Source organism: Lolium perenne, chromosome 1, assembly GCF_019359855.2.
Source record: "Lolium perenne isolate Kyuss_39 chromosome 1, Kyuss_2.0, whole genome shotgun sequence".
Lineage (NCBI taxonomy): Eukaryota > Viridiplantae > Streptophyta > Magnoliopsida > Poales > Poaceae > Lolium > Lolium perenne.
In genome coordinates this window covers 8,175,515-8,186,658 of record NC_067244.2, presented here as the reverse complement: position 1 = coordinate 8,186,658, position 11,144 = coordinate 8,175,515, and the positions used below count along the sequence as shown (strand labels likewise).

The following is an 11,144-nucleotide window of genomic DNA, read 5'->3' as shown; positions in this document are numbered from 1 at the left end:
AAATTGATTACTGCGAACTCAAGATATCACCATTTGGAAAGAGGAAAAACTACGAAGTGCTTCTTGCAGATAATTAATCATGATGCTACTTCGTAGCAATAGAGGAGCATTTTCTTTACACGTGAATTTTCATGCGTGTTTATGCAAATGTACGATAATAGAAACTATAGAGACCCATGGCAATGCATGTGCATTCAACTAGCAAACTCAAAGACGGGAGCAACAAACTAAGCGTTGACAAGCATATACAATAGAGATTAATAGATCGATCTAACTCATTAATCACATTAAATAAGAATGCCTACGTTGGAGGTAGTGGTCAAACAAGAATTACGAATGCATGGTTCAAATGTATGAATGAATAAACTAAAAAGGTTGACCAGAAGAGAACACCAAAGAGCAGGATACCAGGGAACATTATTAATTCTGATTTTCTGACTAGTCTAGGGTGTAAGTCAAGATGGCCAGATGATCAACCGGCGGTGTAGCTAAGTAGGGCACTAACTAATAAGGCCGGGGCCTAGGGCTTGTTGATGAAGGCGCACGTGCTCCTGATCTCGCCCTCGGCGCTGGTCTTCACCCCGATGTATCCCATCTTCACCATGGCATCTTCGAAGTCATGGTTCCACTGGATTGGGCCTAAGAACTTGCCACGGAAAAGGGGGCGTTTACCGGCATAGAACTCCACCAAGCCCTCGGTCTCCGTGGACGTGGTGAGCGACACGTCGGAGTTGAAGAGCACGTTCCGGCTCAGGACGTTCGTGTAGTACTGGATGTCCAGCTTGTCGGGGGTGATAGCATCCTGCAACACGTTTACGCTGCCACCCGCGCTGCAGGTTCCTGTCAGTTGCTGGGCGAGCTTGGGCTCCATGGCAGTGCTAGAGTTGGCAGCCGGCGGGAGACGGTCGGGGAAGGAGGAGCAGTCGGAGCGCCCGATGGAGTGCGCGCCGGAGAGCACGACCATGTCGTCCTGGCTGAGCCCCTTGGCGGCGAACATGGCCGTAGTTAGGTTGAGGTCCCCGAAGGGCGGTGGCAGGTGCTGGAAGGTATCGGCGGCGCGCGATACTTTCCCATCGTAGCGGCCGGCCGGCACGCGGTAGTTGATCCTGCCGCTGCTAAGGCTGTAGCTGGCGTCGCGGCCGGCAAAGGCGACGACGTCGGCGCAGGAGACGACGCCCGGGCAAGCCGTCTCCAGGGCGGCCTTTGCCGCGTCGATCACCTCGAAGCCGCGCAGGCTGAGGTTCGGGAAAGCCGTCCTCTCCGTGTCAGCGCCGCTCAGCAAGACGGAGCCGTCGCAGCCCTGAAGACCAAGAACCACACAGCCGGACGAGGGGTAGCATTGTGAGCCATGCATGCACGAACCATGAAACGAATATATACTGCAAGAAATGGATATATTGTAGGTACCTGGACGAAGCAGTCGTGGAAGAAGAGGCGTATGAGCCCGGCCTTCTCGCCGGCGGTGGCTTTCTCCACTGCGTCCCTCACGATCTTCTCCGCCTGATCGAGGGCACCTGCCGTTGTGGGTGTAGTAACCGACCCTGAGCCCAGGGGCAGGGCTTGCCGGAGAAAAAAACGGTGGGAATGGAAATGCAAAAGGCATGTTGGGATTCGGGCGTGGGAAGCCGTAGCCGGCATAGACTGGAAATTCGCAGGACACGGCGCCGAGCAAAGAGGCGATCACAGCGAGAAGGGCAAGCTTGGCCATCTTCTTCCTAGCTACCTGCTCGTCAGCTCGGGTCAGCTAGCTGCTCGCTCGAGACTCGAGGGGAGACAAGATGGGATGAAGTAAACTTGCTGTTTTGCATGTGTATTTATAATCCTGCCGGCCTGACTTTTGCAGCCGATGTTTGTTTGGTTTGTCAACTGGCCAAGCAGGGAACACACAAGTTGATGTGCGTGCCACATGGCCATGATCAAACATACGGCGACTTCTTCTACGGAGTACCATCATCCTTCATCTATAGTTGGAAACTAGGAAATGATGAGGCATATAGAAGCCGCTAATTAATTAGCATGTAGTAGTACGTACTACAGTAGGATATATATGTGTACTGAAATAGGGGTGGTCACATTTTTCACTAGTTAAGTACATAATGAAATAATCTAACTTAGATTCCTGCCGCATGTGCCTGCGTGTGTGGACCGAGCGCACGTACATACTACCTGCGTCTCAAAACTTAAGGCTTATATTATTTTTAGAAAGTCAAACTATATCAAGTTTGACTAAGTTTTTACCAACAATTATTAACATGCAAAATACAAAATTAATATTATTAAATAGATAATAAAATATATTTTCGTATGGTATCTACGAAATATTATATTTGTTGATAGATTGTTCTATTAGTTTGGTCAAATTTTACTTGGTTTTACTTTTAAAAAAAATATAAGCCTTAAGCTTTGGGATGGAGGTAGTATATACATACTTCTACAAATAATATGGAAAATGTGCATATTCATATGCTTCACTTACCGTGGTTTTGTTACTCCCTCCGTCCTGGTTTATAGTCATGCGTATGTTCTAAGGTTATTAATTTAATCGATATAATATAAATTATATAACACAAAAACTATACCATTAGAAAATATAACATCTAAAGTTTTTAATAATATATATTTTGTAATATATAACCCATATTAAGTTGGTCAAACTAACGATCTAAAATAAGCGGAAGCCTGATAAACCAGGATAGAGGTAGTAGGCTAGTTATAATGGAAAGTAAATCACTATCATACATGGTTGCATTAATTAGCTTATTGATAGATTTTTTGAAAAATATGATGTTACGGTAACTAGCTTAGTTACTATATCATCATCTCTTCTCATTAATTGGTTACCACATCAGTAAGTTTGTTGAGTTGAACTCTAAGTTACTCCTAAAGTTGCTTGCAGTATGAATAATCTTAGAGCGAGTATAATAAAATCTAGTCAGCGGGCTATAGCTTTGGCACATCATTTAAATCCTATGTAAAAAAGAGTGACAGGATGAGAGAGAGAGAGTCAAGCGGACTCTTCTTCTACCGACGACTTTTGTCAGTCAAATAAGGAACTTATTATATGATTGGGCTTTACAATGGCTCTAGATTATATGACCTGGTCATATAGCCAGCATCGGCTGTCTTATTAATCTTGCTCTTAGATGTATGAACTTTCAGAGCGTCTGTATCATTAACGGTTTACTACCACCTTTCTAAAATAGTCTACATTTTTGTATCAAATTCTTTTTTCTACATTATAGCTTCAAAATATGTTCTGAAATAATCTACATTCTAACATTTAGTCAACAACAACACTGAATACGAAATGGTTTTGCTCTTTTTATATTGAACGTTGTTATTTTTAATGTAGTTTGGATTGGTTGTTCATATATCTAAGTAATACTAATAAATTCAATACTAGTTTGTCTCATTTTTTCTAAAATATAGATTAAATCATAACAGAGGGAGCATCCTATTACTCTGTCGGGTTTTTATTTAAATTTATTTGCGTTTTGGACACAACCACACTCAACATGCATATCCCCACCCGCAATTCGGAACATACTAATGCTGAGTGATTTGTCTACTTACTCGTCAATGATAAAAGAAAATGAAATGAAGTGAAAATACTCTAGATATTAGTTCAGAGTCCTACCTTTCAGAGTGAAAACCCAAAGTCTGGCCTTAACTCGTTGTGACTCGCAATAACCTTGTTGGAGGCATTATTTTGAGAGCGGGGACTATCTTCAGGGTGAAAACCAAGATCTTTGATCGGGCGACGACGGCGCTGGTGCACTGTTCTCTTCTTGGAGGTGTCATCTTTGGAGAGTCTGTATTTCAGGTGTTTTCTTGGTGGTGGATGTATTACTATTGCTAGGCCTGTGATATTGTAGCGGGACATTTGTTTCTTAGTTTTCTTTTCTCTTTTTTAGATGTGTGCATTCGTACAGCTATTGGGGTGTTGCGTTGTTGCAGAGGCTAGGTATAATTGGTATCTTTTGATTTTAATATATTCTCTTTATCAAAAAAGATATCAGTTCTCGTATAATAGTGTTTGCAAGTGAATAATATTTTTGTTTTCATTGTCACCGTCAAAGTTTGCAAGAACAGTACTAGCTGTACTAGTATTATTTAATTGGTTGTGTGCATGTATTATACAGCTAACCCCTCCATCGTACTCCCAAACAATAAATGCATGTGCAACCAGCTAGTTAACAAACGGCTGATGCATTGAAGTTTCCCGGCATTGCATGGAACTAATATAACTACCTGTTGGCACATTACGATATTTGATATTACCGCACACAGTTAGCAAGGCCGGGCCTAGGGGTCGAACAGGTCAACCAATTTTTAGTGGCCCAAATTTGTTTGACTTTGAAAAATATATTTAGCTAATCGGTAACAATGTGCTCCAACAAGAATACACTGTGGTTCGAAATCTCAGCAGTGCTATAATTTTAGCAACAAAAAAATTCTCTAGCCAATTTAGATGAAAAAAAGGAGAACTTGGGAGGCAAAGGCATGACTTACTCACCAAAGAAGAACGGAAAAATAAAGCTATATACCACAATAGATGTTTTGTAGTAGAACCGCTCCACGAGCCCTTCTTTTTTGGTTCATCCATCCATTCTCTTGTATATATTATATATGTATCTATACCAATATAAATAAAGGCCCAGAGGGCGCAGACCCATAAGATCTGAGCCATCCAATCTTCATCCAACGCATCATGTATCACTAGTGTTTGGTGCTAAAACACATTGTCAGTTGAACCATCACCATCTTCCTAGCTAAAGAGATCTCTCGTCGCCCATCTCCAGGTTTTCCGAACCATCACCACACACCAAACCCCCTCCCACGTCACCACCCAGTGCCTGTAGCCGTTGTTGTAGATCCCATCACCCCTGCCCCGCAACTCACCCTACACCCGATCCGACGCCCGTCGTGCCTCGCCTTCTCCTACCCACCCGCCACCATCACATGCACCATCCGCTCGATATGCACATGATCCCCTAATTCACGGGAACTACACGGAAACTGTTTCACTCAATTCTTAAATAGATCTCTTCCTCGCGAGTTCTACGAATCTCGACGAATCCCGCTCCAGCGCTCCGCCTCGCACTCTTCCCCTGCCGAGCGCTACGGCTTCATCGCCGCTGTCGCATCGCCACCTCGATGAAGTGCATGCCCACCGCCTCCGCCACGTTGCACGCCACCACACGAGGATGCTCGCCACCTCTGTCGCCGCAACCCTGACCGCTGCTTCTCTATCCCGATGACTGCCACTCTAGCATGCCCTTGCCCGCGCTATTACATGCGCCCCCGCCCACCAAGATGGCAAGATCCAGTATCCAAAATGCATCCTTGAGGCATGAGATGTATCCGGGAGTTCAGGTCCGTATATATTGGAGACAGTGGAACACTTTTTAGACCAATATAAAACATACTAAAATACCTTTATACATTTTGGCCTCAGTTGGGCTACTTATGCAATATTTCTAAATTAGTTTAGATTTAGTATATTGCCCCAAATCAATTCAAGCAATGTCAGAAATGCACATAAAAGTAGTGTGTTCATCATAGAATATCGCAAGCCATTTCACTATTTAAATGAAAATGAAGAAGTCACATTATCTTCTCTCTTGTGAAACATGTGTTTATAAAATATTTGAACGAACACAAGAATTCAAAGAAAGAAGTCAATAGCTAGAGGGCATGATGCCCACAAGTATAGTGGATCGCTGAAATCTTCAATGGGAAGTATTACCCAAATTTATAGTTCGACTCAAGGGGAACAAAAGAATTCTAATACGACTTTACCAATTGAGACCTCACTCTCAAACACACATGTATATTAATAAACTCACAAAGCAAGTGGTGTTTTTATTACAGTTGATTCAAAGCAATAAAGACAAGTAAGAAACAACACTAGCAAATTTCTAGTTTTCACTCGAAGTAGTATTATGTAACTTTCAGTGGCTAATAGCGTAGGCATGAGATAGTAGTGGGGTGTTGTATGAATGATATTGATCATATAATGTAATCAAATTAACATAGCATCCATCTCTAATTCAGTTGTGTGTAGGTCCGTGGTCTAAATATAGTTATGCATACTAACAAAGAAAATTTGCATAACATCTTTTATCCTGCTTGCCCATTTTACTGGGGCCAACTTGGAACTACAAGTAATTAATGTCTATCCTTTAGAATAGCCCGGAACAAAGCATTAAGTTTCATGAACACGTAATATCCTCGACCTATCACATATTCCCCTTGTTTTTTCCTATCTGTCACCTTAGGGATTCGCAGGTTCACATAATAATAACTAATACACCTTGCAAATAGATACCAACCTCATATATATGATAAAGAAATATATGTTCAGTATTGAAATTATTTCACTCGGGCCCTAGTAACAAGCATTAAACATAGCAAAGGTGTACGAACAATCATACATGAATATCCTCAGGACAAACACCTCAAATCTCGATATATATTGATGATTACAAGATCAATCTCATCCAAACTCCATCCACCTCTTAGGACTACATAGAACTACTCACTAATGGTGATGGAGAGTGAGACCATGGTTATTGGTGATGACGTTGGTGACGGCGATGATGAAGAAGCCCTCGAAATCCGTCTCTCCAGGTTGGAGAGCAGGATCAATCTAACCCCCGAAACGAAGATCGTGGTCTCGGCGGTGCTCTATTCCGCGAAACGCTTCGTGCCCCTGAAAGGGTATCTTTTTAGGGTATATATGGAACCATGCAAAGGGGGAGGTGAGACGATGATCGAGGGCCAAACAGGCCCTAGTGGCACGCCACTTAGCCTCGTTTGCGCCTCGTGGACCCCCTCTTGCGATCCAAAGCTTCACGTCCCTTCTTTTGGTGAAAAACTTCCGTGGTATTTTTCCCGATTTTATTTCCTGCAAAAGCTGACAAAAACAAGACTTTTGCTAAAAACAACGTTAGATTCAGCAGTTTTATCCAAGTATGGTGAGATTCTAGAGCAAATCTTGGAGCAAAGTGCTTGGAAAAGTAGATACATTTGAGGTGTATCAACTCCCCGAAGATTAGCTTATTGTTTATCCTCAAACAACTCAAACGTAGTGCAAAAGTGATAAAAAACTTCGAGAAGAATTTTGCTCTATGCATGCATAATCAATTTAACATGGAAAGTATTCGATACATACATTTTTCAATGAATGGAAAAGTGTTACTAAATATCCACTATGTTCATGTTCCTCTATCTATGCATGGTGTTAAAGAGATATTATATGGAAACACTACTTGGACATGATTAATTGATAGTAGCAACAAACAACATCCTCACATCGCATTTGACTGAATCATTGCCAAGGTTTTTGAGACCTTTGATTCCTTCAATTGTTGACTAGTAATTTCATTATGCTTGCATTGCAGAACCAAATAATGGGAGGATGTTGTATCCTTCCAGTCCTTTAACATTCAAACTCTCATAGAAGACTCATTCATGAGTAAGTAGCTAGTATCTTTAGTTGACCATATGATAGAGTGGAAGTGGGTTAAGTGTTAGCATAATAGCACTTGGTTTGGCTTCGGGAACTTCTTAGTGTTATCCCTTTCTTTGACATCATCATAATAGCAGACTCATTGGGTTCTATCTCTTCTTCTCTTTCTTCTTTTCTCTTTTCTTTCTTTCTTTTTCTTTCTTTCTTTTTTCTTTCTTTTTATTTTCTCACATCTTTTATTTTTCTAAGTGGTGGCTCATTGGTTCAAAGGCTAGCAAGAGATTGGTTGGTCAACTAAAGATACTACTATCAGCTGACTTATGTATGCTTCAACGATGAGGTTTACTATTTAAAAGACACGACTGTCACAAAAACATCAACCTTCATATTTTAAAGACACGTAGGAATATAATTCATCATTGAATATACACCAAGTTCGCAATAACAAGCATAAGGGGATACTTATACTATTATTAAAAGGTATTATCTCTCAATCAAGTATAAGTAATATTCCTCAATAATATCTCGTTTGCATCATAAATAATGAGGAGAACAAAAGATAGTAAACATCTAATATTACTTCCCCAAGTATTGATGAAATTATGCACAAGTATTTGCCATCTTTAAATTCCATACATGAATATAGCAAAGGTGTCATACCTCTTTCATCAATCCTCACATAAAGATTCATCGTTGTTCTTCTTCCTCTCATAACTTGAACTGCGCAATATGCTCACATATAGAATTAAGAAATTTAAACTTGGTTCAGTAAAAGCATCTTATTCTTACAGCACAAATCTTCATAAAATGATGTCAATATGGTGGATCATGGTAGCTAGGATCCATATATATGTATAGCATTCATTTTGGATCATTTGCAAGTTCAACAAGACACTTATAGCGATGAAAATCAAAATCTGCCAACAAATTCTAGCAGCTATGCATCCAAGTTTTTCCCTCCTTAAACATCCCACGAATTTTTGTCAATTTTTGTGAGTGTGGAGGATGAAAAGTTGTAATTCATGCCAAAAAATTAGCCCAATCAGAGTTACAGGTGAAGAACTAAAAAATAAAATGTTGGGCAGCATCATGCAGATTTTGTTGCTCTCTTTTCATTGTTTTACTAAAATGAAAATATTTTTGGTTTTTTGGGTTTTTGTTAAAAGGAAACAACATGCAAAAGCAAAAGTAAAAATCTGTATAGGTTTTCAAATTGTAAACTAACAAGAACTACGATGCACTCAACTGAAATAAAGCTACCATGGCAATATACAATGGAGATGGGGGGAAGAATACATACTCCCCCAAGTTTGGGGTGAAGCTAGTAGCCAGGATAGTTGGGGTTCGGCCCCCAACTGTATGATCCATCTGCATGGAAGGGTCCTTGCTTCCCCCACTATGCCCACTCCGAAGGAGCGCCGTCATTCCCCCACAGGGAAGAAGATCCTTCCCCAGGGTGGTAGTCAGGTGATGCAGGTGCATTCCCCCAAATTTTCGGTGTTGGAGGTGCAGGCGCATACCATGCATCATGTGCAAGCGGTGCATGCTCATACCATGCATCCTGAGGTGGTGCAGGTACCTCCTCCAACACCTCTTGCTGGGGAGGTTCAGGAACCTCCACCTCCCATACATCATGGGATTGAGCTTCTTCCCATGCATCATTCATTGGAGCTTGAAGGGCTTCCTCCCATGCATGCTCTTCCTCCTCAATAATCCACTTATTTGATAACCTGTCAAAATATTCAAGGCAAGAGAGCACAGTGAAAGTGAAAGTACCATGCCTAACCATGTACTTATACATCACAAAGTCATTGTTCCACATTCTTATAATTTACATATTAAGCAGCAAATTGAAATCCAATAAATTTGACTCTAGGACTTCAAATCCTAAGTTTCTGAATTTTCTTTCCTCTTTAATGTGCTCACCGACCATGGTAGCAATATCTCCACCATAAAGAGGTTTAGATTCATTATGGGATACAACATATGACAATGTCCTAGGAAGAATTACACCCAAATTATACCCTTCCTTTGCACATCTCAACAAATAAATTATAGGACTAGTGCAAGCAGTAGTATTTTTCCTAGCTAGGAATTCCCTAACTAAGAACAAAGCAAAAAATTTGAGCCCGGGATGTTGAATATGAGTAAGTTTTCCTCTGCGGATGTCCAAAGGTACATCTACACTTATGCTCCTCCAGAATTCTCGGAGGACTTCATCAGAGTCACTGGGATTTCTTCCCAACTACCAACGTTTGGGACATCAATAGCTTTGCAAAATTCCTATAAGGACATGACAAACCTTTGTTGCTACATAACAAATTTAACATCAAATGTGCTAGGGATGCTTTTACCTTTCTTCCCTACCTTTTCCTTAGTGTGCACAAACCTGAAGGTCGCGACGAACTTGCGACTTATCTCCACATCAGTCTTGTACGGGGGGCTTGTGAATCCACTCAACATAGTTCTCTCCAGGAAGAAAGTGAAATCTTCATCTATGTGCAGCTCACTAGCATTATTGGGTCTTGACACCTTGTGGTGTGCACATGTGTAACATCCCAAGTTTCCAATAAAAGAAGAAAGAGAGAGTTCCAAAAAAAACCAAAAATTTGAACCAACAAAAACTTTTTCTCATCATATAGGACTATGCATATAGCTCACCCTATTAATTATTTGAGTGTGCATTTTGCCATGATGCTTGTTTATGTGTTTACACTTACTCTAAAACCCTAACCATGATCTCATGATCATCCAAATCCAAAAGAAAAGAAATGAGAAAAGAAAATATAAAAATCAACTCAACACACACATATGGCCTATGCCATTTTTACAAATCTTTAACCTCGACCATTTTGGTTTGCACCATTGGTTGTAAATGGATACTAAACACTTATTAACACTTTGGGAATCAAAGAAACTCAAATCAAACCAAATTTGAATCAAATTTGAGCTCACATGTGATTATGGTCACTTGTGCCAATTTCAGCATGATACCCACTTTGAGCCCCTGGTTTTTGAGATTTCACTTCTACACTTGGCCAACTCTTTGCACCTCATCCAAGACACCATCAAGGAGAACAACTTTGCCCAAAACCATCACCCCAAACTCTGTCTCAAATTCAAATGAGAAGCAAGCCAAGTGGAGACTTTGAAACAAATTCATGATCATATGCAATATGTGATTTTGCATTTCAACTTCATTTTGACCACCACCACCACCAATATACTTCCAATAATATATGATTACAACCCACCAAAAAGATTTGCAAAATTCAAAAATAATTTTCTTTCGGGCATTATGTCAAACACCTTGTGGGCAGAGAGGAACTTGAGGCCCATGCTGAGTTTGGGCTTGGACCAGGTCCAACCCTGGCCACCTCTGCTGTCCTTGAGCATCACCTCACCACCCTGCACCGTTTCCCCCACTTGCCAAGCACTGGAGCTTGCTCATTTGACCAGAGCATGACCATGCCGTGGCATGGCATGGCCAGCTCGTGCCATCACCCTCACCTCTCCACTCCAGCCGGCTCCACCATGTCTAGCCACTCCCTCTCACTCTCCTGACCATGCCCAGCCTCAGCCTCGACGAAAAATCCCATCGCAACGTGTAGAAATCGACGTGGCCAGATGGGCCCAGACGTGCACACGCACGCTCTAGTGCGCGCACGGC

The 11,144-nt window shown here is 41.4% G+C and overlaps 1 pseudogene; it reads right to left on the bottom strand.

The window, feature by feature from the left end:
- Nucleotides 1-341: 341 nt before the first annotated feature.
- On the bottom strand, nucleotides 342-1,767 carry LOC127342537 (peroxidase 2-like; annotated as a pseudogene).
- Nucleotides 1,768-11,144: the final 9,377 nt, after the last annotated feature.